General features: G+C 37.4%; 1 protein-coding gene across 3 annotated transcripts in view; it reads right to left on the bottom strand.

Annotated features, from left to right (window-relative positions):
* LOC136873706 (uncharacterized) overlaps positions 1-21,723 on the bottom strand; it is a 542,234-nt gene that overhangs the window by 216,004 nt on the left and 304,507 nt on the right. For all 3 annotated transcript variants that reach the window (XM_068228013.1, XM_067146839.2, XM_067146840.2), the window contains one exon: positions 19,493-19,600. The gene's annotated coding sequence lies outside the window, so the exon portion shown is untranslated. The remainder of the gene's footprint in view (positions 1-19,492; positions 19,601-21,723) is intronic.

Genomic DNA, 21,723 nt, shown 5'->3' with positions numbered 1-21,723 from the left:
CTTATACAGTACATTAATACTAATTGTTGCTCACTTTCACTACTGAATAAAAGCCTTATTTTATTGTTGCCCACCTTGTTATTATCAGTCCGTTTGCTGTTTTACACTTTTACTCAATGCCCCGCTGAGCAAACGTAGAATAAGTCTACCTGGGTATCAACTATTATCATCATTCTCAGTGTTCGTGAAAATATAACTTTCATTAATATCGTCTTAAAGAAATGGTTCCTCTTCATCTCTATCAAATATTGGTTCCTCTTTATGGTGGTGGTTGTGGTGATTTCTGTTTTAAGAGGAAGTACAACTAAGTAATCATCCTCTTTGAACAAATCAGTGGAAAATAAATTTAAAATAAAAGAAAATGATTTATTCAATGAAGGAATTTGGAAACTCACGAATCAAAAGGGAACACGTGCTCCCGAGAAACAATACACTTGTAATTTACATACCTTTGATTAATCTATTATTGCACATGATGCGGATGACGAGATCGGCAGTATTCGCGCCATCGGCTAGTATGAGTTCACAAGTGTTTCCTGCAGGCCGAGGCGCCGTTTCAGGCCAGAGAGATAGGCGCACTCTGCACGGATGTGGGTCACTGTGAAGTCGGCACCACAAGAGAACACTGCGTATATCATCCATAACCTATCCTCAGCCTACACAATACTAGGGCCTCCCTCTGTGAAGGCCGGAAAGAGTACCGCCACACACTAGTTGTCTTCTTAATTGCTCTCAGCTCGTTGGGAGTTCGGATAGCTAGCCACTCCGATTCCCAGGTCGCCAAGATGGTTAACTGGACGGACAGTTTTGAGTGCTTGATCATAGAAAGCTCGATCACTGTCACTAAGGGCTATAAATTTCAATAATCATTTTAAGTCTTGCCACTTTTCATGACTGATACAGTTTACACTGGCAATAGTAGAAGTAATTCTGAAGGTTGGTACACTTTTTAAATTCCTTTTCAATATGGCCGAGTATGAGTTCAGTCCTGAATCGGTATTCCTAAGGCCGATTGATTTACATTCTTTACAGAATCGCAAAACAGGAACATGTGAAAGTTTTATTGGCAGTAATGATTTAAAAATTCTTGAAATTTGCAGACCCAATCCTCTCCATATTTCTTCATCTGTCCAAATTTGTTCAGAATCCTGTAATAACCTGCTGGATACCATATTTTCATAGTTCCTATACTCCTTTTGTATGCACCCGAAGACTCGATCTCCATGTAAGTATGAATGTCCTCTTATGGGAAATACAAACTCAATCACATCAAACCAAGGGCCTCCTTGAATGCAAGATAATCAGAATGCCAACACTGTCTTATTTTTATTTTGTCCGGCACACGAATCAGCAAATAATCTCGAAGTAATGTACTGTCCGGGCTGAATTTTCTCTTCTAATAACTTCAAGAAGTGCCAAACAAGATAGAACTTCATTCGATCCTTTTGGGAGATCCTTTTCAGTCCATGTAAAAATAAATGTTGTCCTTCTTGAGCGTCTCATCATGAATTGTAATTGCCAGGTTATACAACCATACCTGGCGGGCATAGTACACCTCACCCACGTTACGTTTAGGTAAGGTTTTATTCTGCTGCATGCCCAGAACAACTTTCAGAGTTGATGGGTCATCCGATTTCAGTATTTGGTAAAACTTCTTTGCACACGAACTGTTTATCCTATGTTCCGTTATGAGTTTGTGCTCTTCATTTTCGTCATTAGCTTTTTTTAATTTCCATCTTCTTTATTACACAATATGAACATACATACCTGCCATCTTTACAAAACCAAAAATCAAGAGATTTTGATATGAAAATCAGGATAAATTAGAAGATTCAACTGGTCAAAACTGCTTATTCTACATGTCTTGTGCAATATAGGAGTACTTTGGTATATATTATAACACTTACTGTCTCAAAACCCAACTACTGCTATCAATCAATCAATCAATCAATCAATCAATCAATCAATCAATCAATCAATCAATCAATCAATCAATCAATACTGATCTGCATTTTGGACAGTCGCTCAGGTGGCAGATTCCCTATCTGTTGTTTTCCTAGCCTTTTCTTAAATGATCGCAAAGAAATTGGAAAATTATTGAACATTTCCCTTGGTAAGTTATTCCAATCCCTACCTCCCCTTCCTATAAACAAATATTTGCCCCAATTTGTCCTCTTGAATTCCAACTTTATCTTCATATTGTGATCTTTCCTACTTTTAAAGAGACCACTCAAACTTATTCGTCTACTGATGTCCTCCCACGCCATCTCTCCACTGACAGCTTGGAACATACCACTTAATCGAGCAGCTTGTCTCCTTTCTCCCAAGTCTTCCCAGCCCAAACTTTGCAACATTTTTGTAACGCTACTCTTTTGTCAGAAATCACCCAGAACAAATCGAGCCGTTTTTCTTTGGATTTTTTCCAGTTCTTGAATCAAATAATCCTGGTGAGGGTACCATATACTACAACCATACTCTAGTTGGGGTCTTACCAGAGACTTATATGCCCCCTCCTTTACATCCTTACTACAACCCCTAAATACCCTCATAACCATGTGCAGAGAACTGTACCCTTTATTAACAATCATATTTATGTGACTACCCCAATGAAGGTCTTTTTTTTAATATTACAATGATCCCCAAAAGGAACTTTCACCCCATCAACACAGTAATTAAAACTGAAAGGACTTTTCCTATTCGTGAAACTCATAACCTGACTTTTAACCCCGTTTATCATCATAATATTGCCTACCGTCCATCTCACAACACTATCGAGGTCACCCTGCAGCCGCTCACAATTTTGTAACTTATTTATTACTCTGTACAAAATAACATCATCTGCAAACAGCCTTATCTCTGATTCCACTTCTTTACACATATCATTGATATATATAAGAAAATATAAAGGTCCAATAATACTGCCTTGAGGAATTCTCTTCTTAACACTTTCGCTGCGGAAGTCGACTTTTGTCGACTTACTTCCCTGTAGCATTCGCTGCAGAAATCGACTTTTGTTGACTTGGTACTTTCCTGCAATAGTTTCCATGCGCTTCTTTAATAAAGGCGCATTTAGTAATACAAACATCTATAGTCATGTATTGACTATGTACTAAGCGTTGTTTGAAAACACCACGAATACTTGACCTATGTTTACTTGTTATCTTTCACCCGCCCGCCTGCCAACATTCCTGTCAGCTGTCTGGCCGATAGCAGGCTTCACGCAGCAGCCATGAGCGAGCGGAAAAACATTAGTAATGACAGTGACGAAAACTTCGATCTTTTAGTGGCCGATTCTGATTCAGTCTGTTCAATAAATTTGGACAATGAAACAAGTGATGATATGAATAGTGATTGTTCGGAAGAAAGTGCCAATGAGGAAGATCTTCATTTTGTTTCGGACTAGCTGGATATTAGTGATGGCATTGAAACTTCACTAATGAATCGAAGAATATTGTACAATAAGCTTCAAAAAAGGGCAATTAGTGCTCCTGACTTCGGAAATTCTGTCATAATCGGACTTCTACGAGAGTATCAGCGCAGTCCGCCGGCGAAACGAGGAAGACCTTCTGATTACATACCTCAAGCGCGCCTGACGGTTACGCACTTTCTTGGGGGGCAGAAGGACAAGAGTTACAAACCTAATTGTGTTGTTTGTTCCATATTACCAGCAAAATGTTCAAAGAAAGGAAAGGCACTGTGCAAGAGAAAACAGACAGTATTTTTTTTGTAAGAATTACCCAGGGCAGCCTGCAATGTGTCCAGTTCCATGTTCGGAGATGTATGACAGGAATGTGAGTTTCAAGGTCAAATGTCACTGCTAGTTGGCCAAAGTTGAGTTAAACAGGGTGCAATGGTGTTGAATGTCACTAACCTTTAATAAAAGTTAAATTTCAGTTCATTTGGAAAATACGAAGAAAATTGCATTTTTCTGTAGGTGTTCTGTTTAAAAATAGCGCAGTGAAAGAGTTAATTATTACAGCATCAGATAAAGCTTCACCTATACTAATTCTCTGAGTTCTATTTTCTAGAAATATAGCCACCCATTCAGTCAATCCTTTTTCTAGTCCAATAGCACTCATTTTTGCCAGTAGCCTTCCATGATCTACCCTATCAAATGCCTTAGATAGGGCAATTGCAGTACAGTCCATTTGGCCTCCTGAATCCAGGATATCTGCTATATCCTGCTGAAACAAGCTGAGCTTCAGAGGAATAACCTTTCCTAAACTCAAACTACCTTCTGTCAAACCAGTTATTAATTTCGCAAACATGTCTAATATAATCACAAAGAATGCTTTCCCAAAGCTTACATGCAATGCATGTCAAATTGACTGGCTTGTAATTTTCAGCCTTATGTCTATTACCCTTTCCTTTATACACAGGGGCTATTATAGCAACTCTCCATTCATTTGGTATAGCTCCTTCAACCAAACAATAATCAAATAAGTATTTCAGACATGGTACTATATCTCAACCCATTGCCTTTAATATATCCCCAGAAATCTTATCAATTCCAGCTGGTTTTCTTGTTTTCAACTATTGTATCTTACTGTAAATGTCATTGTTATCATAGGTAAATTTTAATACTACTTTAGTATTACTCACACCCCCTATCTGGAGATTATCCTTGTAACCACCAATCTTTACATACTGCTGACTGACCACTTCTGCCTTTTGAAGATCCTCGCATACACATTCCCTTTGTTCATTAATGATTCCTGGAATGTCCTCCTTTGAACCTGTTTCTGCCTTAAAGTACCTATTCATACCCTTCCATTCTTCACTAAAATTTGTATGACCACCAATTATGCTTGCCATCATGTTATCCTTAGCTGACTTCTTTGCTAGATTCAATTTCCTAGTAAGTTGCTTCAATTTCTCCTTACTTCCATAATCCTTACTATTTTGTTCCAACCTGCACCTCCTTAGTCTCTTTACTTCTCTGTTATAAAATAGCAGATTTTTACCATTTCTTACTACCTTTAAAGGTACAAACCTATTTTCACATTCCTCAACAATTGCTTTAAACCCATCCCAGAGTCTCTTTACATTTTTATTTACCATTTTCCAGCGATCATAGTTACTTTTTAAAAACTCCCTCATGCCTGTTTTATCGGCCATATGCTACTGCTTAATAGTCCTAATTTTAATACCTTCCTTTCTTTCACATTTATTTTTAACTACGACAAAAACAGCTTCGTAATCACTAATACCATCTATTACTTCGGTTTCTCTACAGAGCTCATCTGGTTTTATCAGCACCACATCCAAAATATTTTTCCCTCTAGTTGGTTCCATCACTTTCAGAATCAGGTGCCCTTCCCATATTAACTTATTTGCCATTTGTTGTTCATGCTTCCTGCCGTTCGCATTACCTTCCCAATTGACATTTTGGTAAATTGAGATCACCCGCTACAATCACGTTCCTTTCCTTATTGTTTCTCACATAGCTGATTATCTTATCAAATAATTCTGAATCAGCGTCAGCGCTACCCTTTCCCGGTCAGTACACTCCAAAGACATCAAGTTGCCTATTATCTTTAGAGATGAGCCTTACACCCAGAATTTCATGTTCTTCATCCTTAACATTTTCGTAGTTTACAAATTCTTCTTTCATCAGAATGAATACTCCCCCTCCTACCATTCCTATCGTACCTTGATGATACACACTCCAGTTCCGTGAGAATACTTCTGCATCCATTATATCATTTCTCAGCCATGATTCAACCCCTATTACAATATCTGGTAAGTATATATCTATTAAATTACTTAATTCGATTCCTTTGTTTACAATGCTTCTACCATTGAGCACTAACATTTTTATGCCATCCCGACTTGATTTCCAGTTCTCTGCTCACTTAACACCACTCCTTAGGCCACCCCGTTTCCCTGAATGTACCTGCCTATAACCCTTCTAAACAAGTTTCCTAACTTATATATAGCACTGCGGTTTAAGTGAAGGCCATCTGAGCACAGATCCCTGTCTCCTACCTGCTATACGCGGCTACAAGGGTAAAAGTTACACATCTCTATTCCCTCACAGAAAATATGTGAGTGAGATGATTGGTCTCTGATAAGCCTTCCAAAAATAGTATGAACTCATGCTCCACACATGTGAATCAGTCATGCACTTAGATGCCATTACAAAGTAAATGCATAGATGAATATATCGCAGCACGCACCCGTGCGATTATACGAAGCGCAATGCTATTTTTATGAAGTAATAAATCAAAATTCACTGAAACTGTCTCCAAATGGCTAAAAAATTCTCTAGAAAAGTCCCTAGTTGCTATCTTTGAAATTCTGTCACTAAATTACTAAAAAGGACTCCTAATCTAGCGACTAGTCTCTAGAATAGACTAGACTGATGTGAACGAACAGAACATAGCACACGAGAACGAGAGATTGACAATCGATATATGCGTTGCAATATACATTTTTCAATAAACATTGCACATTCGCGTGAATTTCTCATATTAATAAATATCGATATTTAATTTGAAAGTGGTTGAAGGAGCGAAGGACTTCCAGCCACTGGCACACAAAACCAAAAGTTTCAAATTCACAAAAAATAAGCTAAAAGCGTGAGAAATAACAATCGGGAGACGGGGAAAACCGTCAAAAATCGGGAATCTCCCGCCTAAATCGGGAATGTTGGCAGGTATGAACATACATCAGGTTCTGGAGAACCAAGTCCAATATTAAACTTACTCGCGAATATATGATAATATTTCATGTCTGAACACTGTAGTCCGGAGTCACTTTCTTCTCTTTTACACATACGATACATTTTTGCCACATTTGAAGTAGAAGGTAAATATGAACATGCAGTTTTCCCTCTTGAATAATGTGACTCAATAGTTTTAAATTTTTTGATATGATTTACAATGCTCATTACAAGATATTTTAATTTCCTTTGTAAAATTTACAATGCTCCGTGTGATACCAACGTATGTTTAATTCGTGAACCATCCCACTTTTCTTGACGTAGGACACATTGACCCATGTACAGGAATTTCCTCAAACCCTTCAGTCTTTCCAATGTGATGCTTGTTACTGACAGAAAAGACTTAAGACAGATGGGAACTTGCAGTCCATTTCCTTTCTGAATATTGTATATTACAATTGCTTGATCTCTCGGATTCTGCACCCTGGGTCGTTGTTGCTTTATCTTCTTAAATCTGATGAACCTCAATAAAAAAAAGAAAGTTGCTTTGTTCAATCTTCGATTTATTGCTGTATATTTAATTGAAAAAAAAAAAATTAAGTCAAATGGTAGTTAAAACTGTGATCATGATGGCAATTCAGTCTTGGAAGACGATGAGCATCTTTACTGTTCCTGGCTATTCGCTTCTTCATCCTTACCCACCCACTTTTATCACTTGTTCCTGTTCCTTTCTTTCCCCTTCGACTTCTAGGCCACAACACTGTATCACCCATTTTACTCTACTCACAAGTTTCACACCCATATCAGCCATAGTAATGATGTTACAGCTGAGTGCTAGGCCTATTGACATAAACATAATACAAGTGTAAGCGCCTACAATGGACAAGGAAGATGAAAGAGGTAGAAGAATTCTACAAGAGCATAAATGGAATTTTGGAAAACCTTAAAAAACATGACCTGACAATTGTGATGGGAGATTTCAATGTGAAAGTGGGGGAAGGTAGGACATCAGACAGGGTAGGACCGTTTGGACTAGGAGAGAGGAATTCCAGAGGGAACGATCTTGAAAGTTTTGCGATGTCAAATGATTTAGTGATCATGAACACTTGGTTTAAACTCCCACCTAGAAGACTATATACATGGAAGTCTCCAATGGACAAACCTGGGAAATGTGTGAGAAACCAGATTGATTTCATATTGGTAAATAAACGTTTCAGGAACAGTTGCACCGCAGTGAAAACCTACCCAGGTGCAGACGTCAACTCAGATCACACACCACTTGGAGTTTTCAAAGTCAAAATGAAGAAAGTGAAGAGGAAGAACAGGCAAAACTACAATTTGAGGAAAATCAAAGACCCAGTAGTGAAACAGAACATGCAAGTAGAACTTAACTTGAAGATTATCACAGAGGAAAACATCACCAGCAATAATGTCAAATTAGAATTAAATAAACTACAAAACACCGTTTAACAAATAAAAGAGAAGTACATGAAACCGGACGAGAAAAAGAGAAAGTCATGCATGACAGATGAAATACTGAACCTAATGTACAAAAGAAGATTCAATAAAGGAAAACCTGCAGAACACAGAAAGATAAATGCAGACATCAGAAGAAAGATTAGGGAGGCAAAAGAAAAAGTGGAGCAATGTGAGGAGATTCAGTTACATCAAAGTAGGTATGACAGCTTCAATGTACACAGGAAAGAGAAGTAACAGGGAAATACAGGAATGGCAGTGGTGGAAAGTTAATAGATGAAGCCGGGAACTTGGTGGATTTAGAAGACAAGAAAAAGATTTGGAAAAAATATATAGAAGATTTATTTCATGACACTAGATGTGCTTTTACACAAAATACAAATGCAATAAGCGGCGCAGGTATATTAGAAGAAGAAGTTCAAACAGCTATCAATCAGATGAAGGACGGAAAGGCAGTGAGACCAGATAAAGTAGAAGCAGAGTTCTTAAAACTGATGAACATCATGTAAAATGGTTGACCAAAATTTTCAACCGAATTTATGTATCCGGGAACATTCCATCGGAATGGCTCAAATCAGAGTTCATCACCTTGCCAAAAAAGCCAAACGCAAACCAATGTGGAGATCACCGCACAATAAGCTTGAAAAGTCATCTCTTGAAAGTGTTCTTGAGAGTGATACACAGAAGAATATACAGACTGTGTGAAGATCAGATAGCCCCTAATCAATTTGGGTTTATTAAAGCCGTAGGTACGAGAGAAGCTTTGTTCAGTTTGCAGGTCCTCTTTCAGAGATGTAGAGATGTAAATAAGAATGTATTTGCTTGTTTCATAGACTACCAGAAATCTTTGACTGTGTAAAACATGAAAAATTGATGGAGATTTTGAGAAATATTGGAATGGAGGAAAAAGATCTGCGAATCATCAAGATGCTGTATTGGAATCAAACAGCGGTGTTACGTGTTGAAGGAGAACACACCGAAGAAGTCAAAATCCTGAGAGGAGTGAGGCAGGGATGTATCTTGCCACCTATACTATTTAATTTGTATTCAGAATACATATTTAGAGAAGCCTTGGATGATACAGAACAAGGAATTTTGATAAATGGAATGAGATTAAACAACATCCGGTATGCTGATGATACAATTATATTTGCTGATACTATCCAAGCACTACAATCACTAATGGATAGAATTGTAAGAGTCAGCTGCCAATACGGGCTTGAAATAAACACCGCAAAGACAAAACTCATTATTATAAGTAAGGAAAACATTTCCGGAATAAACTTTGTTATAAATCAAAAGAGTATAGAAAGGGTAAAACAATATTCATACCTTGGAACCATAATAAATGAAGACTGGGATTGCTCACAAGAAGTCAAGGTACGCATTGGAAAAGCAAAAAGTGTGCTCCAGAAAATGAGTAATGTGTTTAACACTAGAACGGCCGAACTTTCCTCATACCTATAAAGGCCACAGGCGGTCATTTTGACCGCTGCCACTTACTGACATATATCTAGCATCCAGGATCTGGGAAACATGCGAATGTTCAATTATTAATTTTAAAGCAACATACTTAACAATTGGGATGTATTGTATACAGATCAATCCATTGTTAAGTATTAATAATTGTTCATATTCTCTCACTTCTAAAAGGTAACAATGAAATATTTTGACGGACTTGCTATTGAATTCCTTTATGAATGATAAAAATAAGAGTCTCAATTTGTTTACAAGCCTATTTAGGCACTTGACAAGCAATTTATATAAGGGACAATATCGGTGTTCCCTTATCAACTACGGATGTAATTTTTGGCGTAAATGTACATAACCCTAAAAGATTAAAAGTCACAAAAGCACAACTTCGTGCATTAAAAAGTACGAGCGTGGAAATACCTTGAAATTCGCTAACGGTCAAAATGACCGCTCTGGCCCTTCTAGTGTTAAAAGCCACAATTTAACTTTAGGGACTAAAATCAGACTTCTGCACTGTTATGTATTTTCTGTTCTTTTATATGGTGTAGAGACATGGACCTTAAATAAAAACACAGAGAAGAAGCTGGAGGCCTTTGAAACATGGCTTTATAGGCGGATCCTGAGAATATCTTGGACCCAGAGAATAACTAACATGGAAGTAATGAGGTGACAACACCTCAATTGATCAAGATAGTGAAATGCCGAAAGCTGCAGTATCTGGGACATATAATGCGCAACACAGATAGATACAACCTACTCCAAAAAATACTCCAGGGGAAAATCAACAGCAAAAGAGGTCCTGGAAGAAGACGAATATCTTGGCTTGACAATCTTAGAGGCTGGTGCAATATGTCATCAGTTGAACTGTTCCGCGCTGTCACAAACAGGACGAAAATAGCCATCATGATCGCCAACATCCGAAACGGATAGGCACCGAGAGAAGAAGAAGAAGCAGCAGCAGTTCAACATAAGCACAAACAACAATCCTTACTATCTCAAGCTGGTTTACTGTTGAGATTTACAGCAACTGTTCGAATAGCTCTATCATTGTTAAACTAGCTTCTCCCTCCAAAACTTAAATTCAAATACCATTCCATGTTGCAAAGGAGTCAATGGAATGAATGGAATTCAAGAGTATTGATTTGACTTAAGTGGGTTTTGGAAATAACTGTTTAAATGACTTAAGTGGACTTTGAAAAAAAATGCAATATCTCAAATCTTATTTAACTAGACTTAAACGAGTTTTGCATGTTATTGTAGTTCATGTGATCAAGACGTTTCAGCACAAAAACGAAAAAAACATTAAAATGACACGTGAAGTTTGTAAGAAAGCTCCTCAATTATGGTTATGAATCTTGTCATAATATGATGACTTGTAGGAAGCTGGCAATGTAAATGTGCTTGTTCCCTACCCACTCCTTTGCTTACATGGCCTGCCTGGTTCCTCCAGTGCTTGTTCTACAGCAGACATTAGGGATTTACTTCTTTGCCTGAGGTCCTAAATCAACTTAAAGAAATCATATTATGATAAGATCATAACCATATTTTTTTATTATTATTATATGTATTTTAATGTTATAATTATTCCTGGAACATTGTCTTCGTCTGGTATACAAATGTTTTAGTTATCACAATCTATTTAACCCTCATAGTGCCAGGCCTGGGTGCTCACAGTATGCCAAGAGTGCCAGACAGATTAGGAGAATTTTGCAGGTTCTCACTCTCTGGACTAAATAGTTCACAAATGTTATAACTATGACTTGAAATTTTTATTGAATGTTAACAAGAATACACTCCTACTGCTGAACTGAATTCAAACACTAAAACGCCCTTGGGTATTTTGAAAAAAAAAAAAAAAAATCCAAACAATTTTCAAACACCAAAATTTGAAAATCAGAAACAAAACAGAAAAAAAACCCCAGAAAATTTAACTCAACGATATATATTGATGACTTCTTTGCAATGTTCTATTTCAGATGAATAAACAGGTAAAGTTTCACATTTTTATCCTGAGTATTTTAAGAGTTATGTACAGTGGTATTGTAGTATACAATTGGCATGGCCAACAATGGGATCGAACCTGGCACATGGGTTGTAGTCAGGGTGACCAGATGGTGATAGGTTATTATTGTTCAAAAGATGAAAGAATCTCAAGATCAATTGGAATCTGTTTCTTGAGAACATATTTCCAAACCATGGAATATAACGGGAGTTTTTTACCCAATAAGAAAATATGCTCGGCCCTCTAGCTACATCCATTTCCAACAAAACAGCAATGAAAGCCTTCATTTCAATCAATGTAACCGGGCGCCACTGCTGTGTTCTGGCATGTGGTGACAAGACATGATTTCTCATATCTGTTTGTCTCTGTAGTTATGAGGTTCCATAACTGAGCCGTAAAAAATAAAATAAAAATACGCTATAGCAGCCCCGTCCAACGCGGCGCCCGAGGTGCCCTTTTATGGCGCCCTTCACATTTAATTTCCAAATTAAATTATACTTAATATTTGAAAACAATGGTTTTGCATTTCAATAAATAATCGTACTTTCTCTTAAAAATACCGTCCTCAAAGTCAGGAAATTTGTTATATCCGTACCTTCAAATGCACAAAGAGCTTTGAGCAAGCCATAAATGTGATCTAGGCCTAACTAACTCGTGTCCGCAATTAGGTTCAGAAAGAGAGCTATTCGACATGTAAGTAGTTGCTACAAAGGGAAATCCTCCGCAAACCTCTCACTGAGGGGGGGCTAGCGCCAGGTATAAGGCCCTCTCTACCGTGACCATCGGTGGTCACGTCTCTACTCACGGAGCCAAATATAGCCGCATATTTATTCTGCCAAACAGAACCGCTTCCTTATGATTCACTTGATTGCAATGCCATAAACTACCTACCATGACAGAGTTTCACCAGGACGACAATGGGACACTCAATTTGTCCACAAAGTAATTTTAATCCCAACAAAGCTGTGCCGTAAACAATGAACAGACGATTTATGAAAGTCTTGCAATTAGAATGTTCCCAGTTCCTAGCTTTCAGATCAACATTCAGTATTACTTGTGAGCTTATGCAGGGCTTATGGAATACGTTTTGAGTGCCTTGTGTTGTGATAAGTTGTACATTCAGCATGTTTTGTGTGCTTTTTTTCATTACTATTTAAACTTTAAATTATTCAGTTTATAATCAGTTATGTTTCATTAAACATAACTCTTAATATGGCTAAAAGGCAAAGAAATTATAACTTTAACAGTAATGGGAGGACCAGTATTGCTTTATTGAAAATAAAGGAAAGTCTGTGTGTTTATTATGTAATGCTAGCGTGTCTGTTCCTAAAAGAAGTAATGTACAGCGACATTTTTTGACTAATCACAAAAAATTTGACAGTGAATTTCCTGTTAATTCTGAACTAAGAAAACACAAAGTGAAAGACCTAAAATCTAAATTAGCATTGCAACAATGTGCGTTTAAGAAGCCAGTTCAGCAAACGCGTAACGTGACAATAGCTTCTTACAAAGTTTGTTACGTCCTAGCTAAAAGGAAAAAAGCTTTCAGTGATGGGGAAGTAGTGAAAGCAGCTATGCTAAAGGCCGCTGAAACTCTATTTGAATCTCACAAAGATAAATCTGAGTTGATATATTCAATCAAAAGACCTCAGTTGTCTCACCAAACTGTTGCTAGGCGGGTTGAACACAGTTCTAATAATATGGAATCTCAATTACATCAGGATTTGAAATCGTGTGAACATTTTTCACTCCAGTTTGATGCAAGTGCTGATATTGTGACACTGCTGAGTTGTGTGTATTTGCTAGAATGGTTTTTAATGATTTTAAAGTAAAGGAAGAATTTGTCAAGGTATTGCCACTTCATGGACGTACTAGGGAAGAAGACATATTTAATGCTTTCGTTAAATTCACCAAAGAGAGTAACTTACCACTGTCAAAGCTTGTCGCTATAACACCAGATGGGGCACTGTCTATGACTGGTAGAAATAATGGATTTCTTTCTCTTTGCGCTAAGGATAAACCATTTCCAAAATTTATTTCTTATCATTGTATTATTCAACAAGAAGTTTTATGCGCAAAGGTTTTAAAGTTTGATCATGTCATGAAAATTGTAACTCATGTCGTGAATTATATAAGATCGTCATCTACTCATCATCGATTGCTCAGAAATATTTTAAGTATGTCAGATTCGGAGTATGGTGACATCATCCTTCATGCAGACGTAAGGTGGCTTAGTAGGGGAAAACACTCAAACGGTTTTGCTGCCTGTTGGATGAGATACGAGACTTTATGAAATCATCTCCTGGGAAATATTATCACGAACTTGATGATATATCTTGGCTAATCGAATTAGCATTCTTGGCAGACATCACCTCAAAATTAAATGAGTTAAATCTCGAATTGCAAGGAAAAGATCATAATATTTCAGGTATGATAAGTATTGTCAATGCATTTGAAAAGAAACTTGAGGTATGGATTGTCCATTTAAATAAATATTCCCTTTCACATTTTCCAAATTTGAAATCTATGGCAGATACAGTAAATGGCGGCAAGTGTGATTTTTCATCTCTTGCTAAACATCTTGAAACTCTTGTGTCCGAATTTGGTAGCAGATTTAGCCAGTTTTCAATGCTTGAACCAGTGATCATGTTTGTCAATAATCCCTTTGCTTCTGTTGACGTTTGTGAGCTTGGAGGGAGGGTGTGTGAAATATTTGAAAATTATAATCCTGAAGAATTAGAAATGGAAATTTTAAGCCTTCAGTGAGACCTTTCTTCGAAATCCTCCTACGCAACATGTGGCAATTTCTGGACTCTGGTGGACGGTAAAAAATATCCCATTACCCGCAGTGTTGCTCTGAAGATGCAGTCTTGTTTTGGCTCAACCTATCTTTGTGAAGTCGCGTTTTCGACTATGAACATAATAAAAAACAAATACCGATCCTGCCTGACAGCCTCACACCTGGATGACGCGTTAAGAGCAGCCTGTTCCACTTACACATCAGACTTTCCTCAACTTGCAGCGAGCATGCAGTGCCAGATTTCACATTAATTATGTGAGTAAATATATTTTCATATAATTTTTAATTCTAGATTTATTATTATAATAATAATAATAATAATAATAATAATTATTATATAGTCGTCGTAGTACCGATAACAGTAGTCGAATAAGTGGAATCGTATCTGGCGCCCGCATACCCTTAGTTATCATGTGAATGTGCTCGCGTAGAAACGAACGTTGGACAGCCCTGCGCTATAGGTTTGCGTCTGACGAAGGGGCATGTCTCGGGCTAGGAGTATCATAATAATCACGTGAGGGTTGGTATTTTGCATCTTGACCTAATTGAATTTCACGGAACATGAAATTTTTGCTGCTGGGTATTGTTACACTGTCATCGTCAATACTGTCACTCAGACGGTCATTACCACTTTCAATGTTTACACTCGGACAATGAGCATGTGGTTGAGTGTTTTCCTCACTTGTTGGAGGAGTGAATTTCTTATCTGAGTCTTCATCATCCCCTTCTTTACTAAAAATTATTAAGATATACAGCCAGTTCATCATCGTTAACAAAACTTCTCCTGCTAGTCGCCATTTTACTCACGGGGCATGGAGATCAAATGTCGTAGATGAACACGGACTTTAGAAATTCAATGCACGATAACGAATGAATTTACGCACTATCTAGCGACGTAGTTAAAATCTAATGACAATTCTCTAAGGACTGCACACAAAAAATGTTGCAATCTGACGGCTCAAGTTGTACAAACGCGTATAGAATTGCGCGCTATCCAAACAACGATGTATCGTGGCTGGCACTTGACACATATATACAAAACGATATATCATTGTCTGGCTCTCTACGGGTTAATTTTTATCTGGCTGAAGATGGCCACCAACTGGCTGAAACTAGTTCCAAGGCTGATGTAATATTATTTACTTGATATATTGTATTGAAAAGGTCTTGTCAATTTATTTCTTATAACTGCACTTCAGTACGGAACAAAAATGTAATTTATAGCTTTTAAAATGTCTGCAAATTTGTTAAACAATTCACAAATCCTTTAATGCCAGGTTGGTTCCTAGTCTCTTAGCTCTCTATGACTATTATTTGATGCTGAATAGCGCACAGATATGGTGTACATTTTACTGGCCAGCAGACGAGTGTAAATGCGACAACCTGCTGTGACTTTACAGGTCCCTCTGCACAGACATAAAATAGAGACTGTGTGTACAATACACACTTCAGGTAGCAAGGCTTTTGCTAACCCTATCAAAGATGAATAAACATCAGACATTCCTCCCGATCTTTGGTTCATATTGCAAACAATCAACCTCATTGTCCGTATTGATGTATAACATAAATGGATAAATCAACAACAATTGGAACATCACACTTTCCAAATTATTGCTCATACTCACTATTACCGTGAGGATTTCTTCCTTGGTAAATATCAAAATTTATGAGATAACCTGAGAAAGTGTTCGGACCCCAGACCTTATTACCTTAAGCAAAAGAGCTTCCCATGAACAAATTGCTTTCAGCTGTGTCTACCATAATATTCCACAGTGCATTCTTCAAAATCTATATTCTGTCCATGTTAAAAGAAATTCACACCTATATAGTTGTACGTAAGTCATGATTTGTTTAAATGTAGGATAGATGACCTTGAATCAACCAAAGTTTCATTTCTTCAATAATAACTGCTATATGACAGCAATTATAACAGGCAGAATAACCTCTAAATAAGATCGTACAAATATGCTATTTGCTTTACGTCTCAACGACACAGATGTCTTATGGCGACGATGGGACAGGAAAGGCCTAGGAATGGGAAGGAAGCGCCCGTGGCCTTAATTAAGGTACAGCCCCAGCATTTGCCTGGTGTGAAAATGCAAAACCACGAAAAACCATTTTCAGGGCTGCCAACAGTCGTACAAATGCCTAGCATGATCATAGGATCACACAGTATTTTAAGTGCCTATAGGAGTAATATTTGCAATTATATGTAAATTCACTGCATCGCAATATGAACACAGATCATTTCTGAACACGTTAAGCATATGAGTTATGTAATCTAACCATAAACATTTGCAAAATATCAAACTTATTTGAAGAGTGCAGTCATGATTCAGCCACTGTGACAGTTCCATCAAATGAAAGTGCATCAAATGAAAACGCTCTCCCATTCATATTTAAATGCTTGTTATCCCCAGAATGAAATGAATTCTTTTAAGCCATCATCTTCAAAATGTAAACATTTATCAAAAACTGTTGTACAAAAATGTAGTAACAGGTACCACAGATGTACAGTGCATTCATCAAAATCTATATCCTGTTCATGTTGAAAGAAATTCAGGCCTATGTAGCTGTACGTAAGTCATGATGAGTGCCTCCCACATCTTGTAGTTCATGCATGTAAAGATTGCAGTCTGGTGGAATGTACATGTTGCACACTGTTGTCATACTGATAACGGAGTGTGAACTGCAACTGCGTTCAGGTGAGTTAGTAGCAGCATTTCTACACAGAAGATATTGGAAGACTAGGGTACAAATGCCCCCGTCACCCCGCCATCCACGGGTACTCTGTACTTAAGAGGAAATCCAGAATTCTCTCATAGTCATGCCATGTCCAAGTTTCAGACGAGATTTCTGGAGACAGACCTATGGTGGCTGCACTGACTGGTATCAAGGGACCAATAAAGTGATCATCCAAGATGCCACTCCAGACATTCATGACCCACTGTACCTGAACAGTTGCCTATCATACCCAATGGGGATTATCCACACTCCAGTAGTGCAACTGTGGCAATTAACAGTTCCATGGTTGTTGAACCATGATTTGTCCATAAATAAGATTGTCGCTAAAAAGGCAGGAATGTTGTCCACATGATATAGGGTCTACTGAAGAATGCCATCCGGTTCATAAAATCATGAATATGGAGCTCCTGGTGTAAGTGCAGATGGCATGGGTGAAACCAATGGGTGAGCAATATCCGCTTAACCCACTGAACTGCAATTTTTCTTGAAAATAAATGTACATTGATTGTGATTTAATCTGGCTTAAAAGAGAACACTTTTGCTACAGCATGTTAACACACTGAAACACAGTTCACAATCTAACAATAGTTCAACACAGTGTGGTAGATCTTAAAACACTCATATACATGCAGTGCCACCTTACACTTATCACATTCATAGCAGGATTCACCCCTGTTCTTTCCCTTGGGATTTTTACCTCTGCAGTCATAGCAGATCTCGCAAGAAAAGCCACAGTGAGAAGATGAAGAGATTTTGGGAGAAGGAAAAGGCAACAACATCAGCTAAATAAGTTTAATTGCGGTCATTAGTCAGACATAAGGAAATAATAATAATAATAATAATAATAATAATAATAATAATAATAATAATAATAATAATAATAATAATAATAATCTGCACAAAATCAAGGACTCTAAAATTTCAGAAGAATGGGAAAAACGACCTGCAGAGAGCTGGGAGAATTTCAGGACTAAAATCATCGAAACGGCGAAGAACCTAATCCCTCTTTGCAAGAAACCAAAACATCCTTGGTGGAATCAAGAATGTGAGACCGCACTAGAAGAAAGGAAAAAGGCATTTCAAAACTACAATTGTAACAAATCAGAAGAAACACAGAAGAAATTCTTCGAAGTTCGCAAGCATGTATCCAAGATTTTAAGACAAAATAAACGGAAATACGTCAATGTCCAACTGAAGTCAATTGAAGACAACTTCAAAAATTACAACACACACGATTTCTACAAGACCTTTGCGAACCAAATTAAAGGATATTCCCCACAGAACCTTTGCCTTCGGAAGCAAGATGGTAAACTAGCCTTGACAAATAAGGAAAACTGCCAAGAATTAGCTACATATTTTTCACAGCTTTTAAATTGTCCAGAACCCAAAAAGATATTCCCGAAAGTACAGCCAGAAATCATACCGGAAAATTCGTCACCACCAACTCAAGAAGAAATTTATTCACATATCAAGAAACTTAAAGACAACAAAGCATCAGGGGAAGACGGAATATTAGCTCAACTTCTGAAAAATTTAGGCCCAAATTCACTCAGAGAAATTACACAAATAATCCAAAACATTTGGCAAACCGAAAAGCTCCTGGATGACTGGAAGATTGCTCTAATCCATCCACTACATAAAAAAGGCACCAAGTTAGACGTAAACAATTACAGAGGAATCTCACTTGTATCAGTCACATACAAAATACTATCAGCCTGTCTCTTGTATAGAACACAACAATTGCGCGGAGGTGGTTGGACGCAAGCCAAAGTACCAGCCGATTTACACCTCCAGGTAGTTTACCTCCCGGGCAACTGCCAGCCACTGTACCAGCAGATGGTAGAACCGGCCCTAAATTGAATTTCTAACCTGGTTCAAGTTAAAATACTAAGCCAACATCGTCAATCCTTCCTATACACTATGTTGGCTGAAATGACTGTACAAGGCAGCAAGTAATTACTCAGCTTCACTGGCATTAATTCTTTATTAAAGTAGATTTTCAAATTATTCCTCCCATCTGTCCACTGCTCTCCTAGCGTCCATGATGATTTCACCATATTTATGCAAACTGCTTTTCATTTCCACTTTCTTTCAGGCGGTAGAACAATTTTAGATAATTTTGATATACTAACCAATAAGAAATCCACCTAATTAACTGAAACAGATTTGATTATAAGCACTGCTCTGGACATATTACAATCAATCAATCAATCAATCAATCAATCAATCAATCAATCAATCAATCAATCGAGATTCTCCAAAATTGTTCATATGTAATTACTTCAAAGGGATCTTCTCTTATAAGCAATATCAACAAAATAATGTTACTAACCTGGTTCTGGACTGGTCTTCTTCTTTGATACACTTCCACCCTGACGAGTAACCCGTATATTCACCGCGGTCCTACGTGTTGTAGGTCGACCTCGGCCTCTCCCTCTCCCTGGAGAGCAGAAGACTCAATAAAATTAGTGTAATGTATAAGAAGTACAGCATTCTAATTTGATGTAATAATGTTATATTAATTAGCGACTTGCCAAAATGTAAAGAACGTTCTTTTCATAAACTGAATTCTCATAAAACACATTTCAAATTCTGCATGGTACAAGGAATTTCATTAGTAAAAAAAAAATATATATATTTTTATGAAACAAATTCCTTATTTAACAAGAAAATCACTGAGAACATACAATAATTTAACAGCTGTCGTGTACAAATTATATGTATTAAGATTCCAAGTAAACGAGAGAATATTCAAGGGAAATAAGCCACCATAAGTAAGTATCGGGTAAGAGTACTTCCGATGAGATATTCCACCTTAAAAAGGTTAGAGATAGTCACGTTAGAATTAAATATGATTTAAAACAAACAATGTTACAGATTTTGTTTGGTATATTGCAATTGATGAAAACAAAGTTTTTATAACATCTTACTTTTAGAATGAGAGTTGTGGAGCAAGGATTTTTACCACCTGGAATCTAAAGGTAGATTCTATCAGCTGTCAGCTTCAGCAGATTTTCATTAATAATAAGGGATTCTTTTTTTTGCAATTTGCTTTACGTTGCACCGACACAGATAGGTCTTATGGTGACAATGGGATAGGAAAGGCCTAGGAATGGGTAGGAAGCAGCCGTGGCCTTAATTAAGGTACAGCCCCAGCATTTGCCTGGTGTGAAAATGGGAAAACACGGAATACCATATTCATGGCTGTGACAGTGGGCTTCGAACCCATTATCTCCCGGATGCAAGCTCACAGCCGCGTCTGGTATAAGGGAAAATAATGGCATTGAGATCATACAGACCACATCACCAATACTGGTCTCCACTGTTGTCTGGTCTACAAAACTGGTATGCCCAGCACAGTCACTTTAATAGAGGATTTCTCTCTCCCTACCCCCCCCCCCCCCCCCCCCCCACCATCACTCTCTCTCTTTTTTTTTTTTAGTTGGTGGTGGTAACTAAATTCTGGGATTTGGAACAACTCTAAACCTTACTTCTCTAAACCAGTGACCTTTAATTAAACCACAACAGATACTTGTTGTCTCTTTCAGACAGTAAGAAAGCAGCACCGCAGAAACTACAGAAAGACCTCAGCAATAAGATGTGCAAAAAGTTGAAACATAAGCAACAAAACTATCAGTATCATTTGCAATAACTGCAAATTTTTAAGTACATGTTCAACTGCTGGCAGTATCCATCACAATACAATCATGAATCATCAAATCAACTGTAATTTATGAAAAAATAGTAATGAGTTGTGAGCAGACCTTCACTGGTATTAGTACAGAATAAGAGAGACCTTTTCCAAGATGTATCTCAGAGAAAAGAACAAAAATCATACACAATAAAGTCATTAAAATACCTGGTATATATTTGACACACTGTTTTCACCATGATTCTATAGGTATTGTGTCAAACAAGAAAGTTTAAAAGTTTTATGTATACCAGAATCCATCCCATGCAGCAGTGTTTATTAAAATTGCAGATATACAATTCTATTATCAAAAGCCAAATGTCTGGTACACTCCAGACACATTGAACCAACCACGAAACTAGGTATTGCACCTGACAGAAAGTTTTAAGAAAAAAATTATCTTCCAATGCAGCATTTTCTAACGAAAATGTTTTTAAAAATTTAGGTATCTTCCTACAACATTTGCAGGCTGCCAAAAGGACAAAGAGTACTATAAGTAATATACCAATGGTCTGGTTCTAATACCACATATTAATTATTTTCCTTAAGACTGGTCATGCCTCCTAGCCACACATGGATATGCAGTCTATCAGAACAATTTTCGTTGTGATCATTTTCTATGATAATGTATAAAGGAAAATTAACCTTACCATACCAGACTGTAAGAAAGTATGTTTGCACGATGTATTTACACACTTCTACAGTATAATGTGTTTAATGTTCATTTTTTGTGTCCAAGGATTGCTTTGATCAACCTCTCAGTATTACACGTACAATATTGTCGAGTTTCCCAAACAGCCAGCATCGACCAGTCCTGTTGGAAGCAGGTATGAAGATACCCCTGGTGACCTCAGTACCTTTACCCAGGTGGA

This window comes from Anabrus simplex, chromosome 5 (genome assembly GCF_040414725.1).
Source record: "Anabrus simplex isolate iqAnaSimp1 chromosome 5, ASM4041472v1, whole genome shotgun sequence".
Taxonomy (NCBI): domain Eukaryota; kingdom Metazoa; phylum Arthropoda; class Insecta; order Orthoptera; family Tettigoniidae; genus Anabrus; species Anabrus simplex.
The sequence above is the reverse complement of the archived record's forward strand: the minus strand, read 5'-3'. Positions and strand labels throughout refer to the sequence as shown.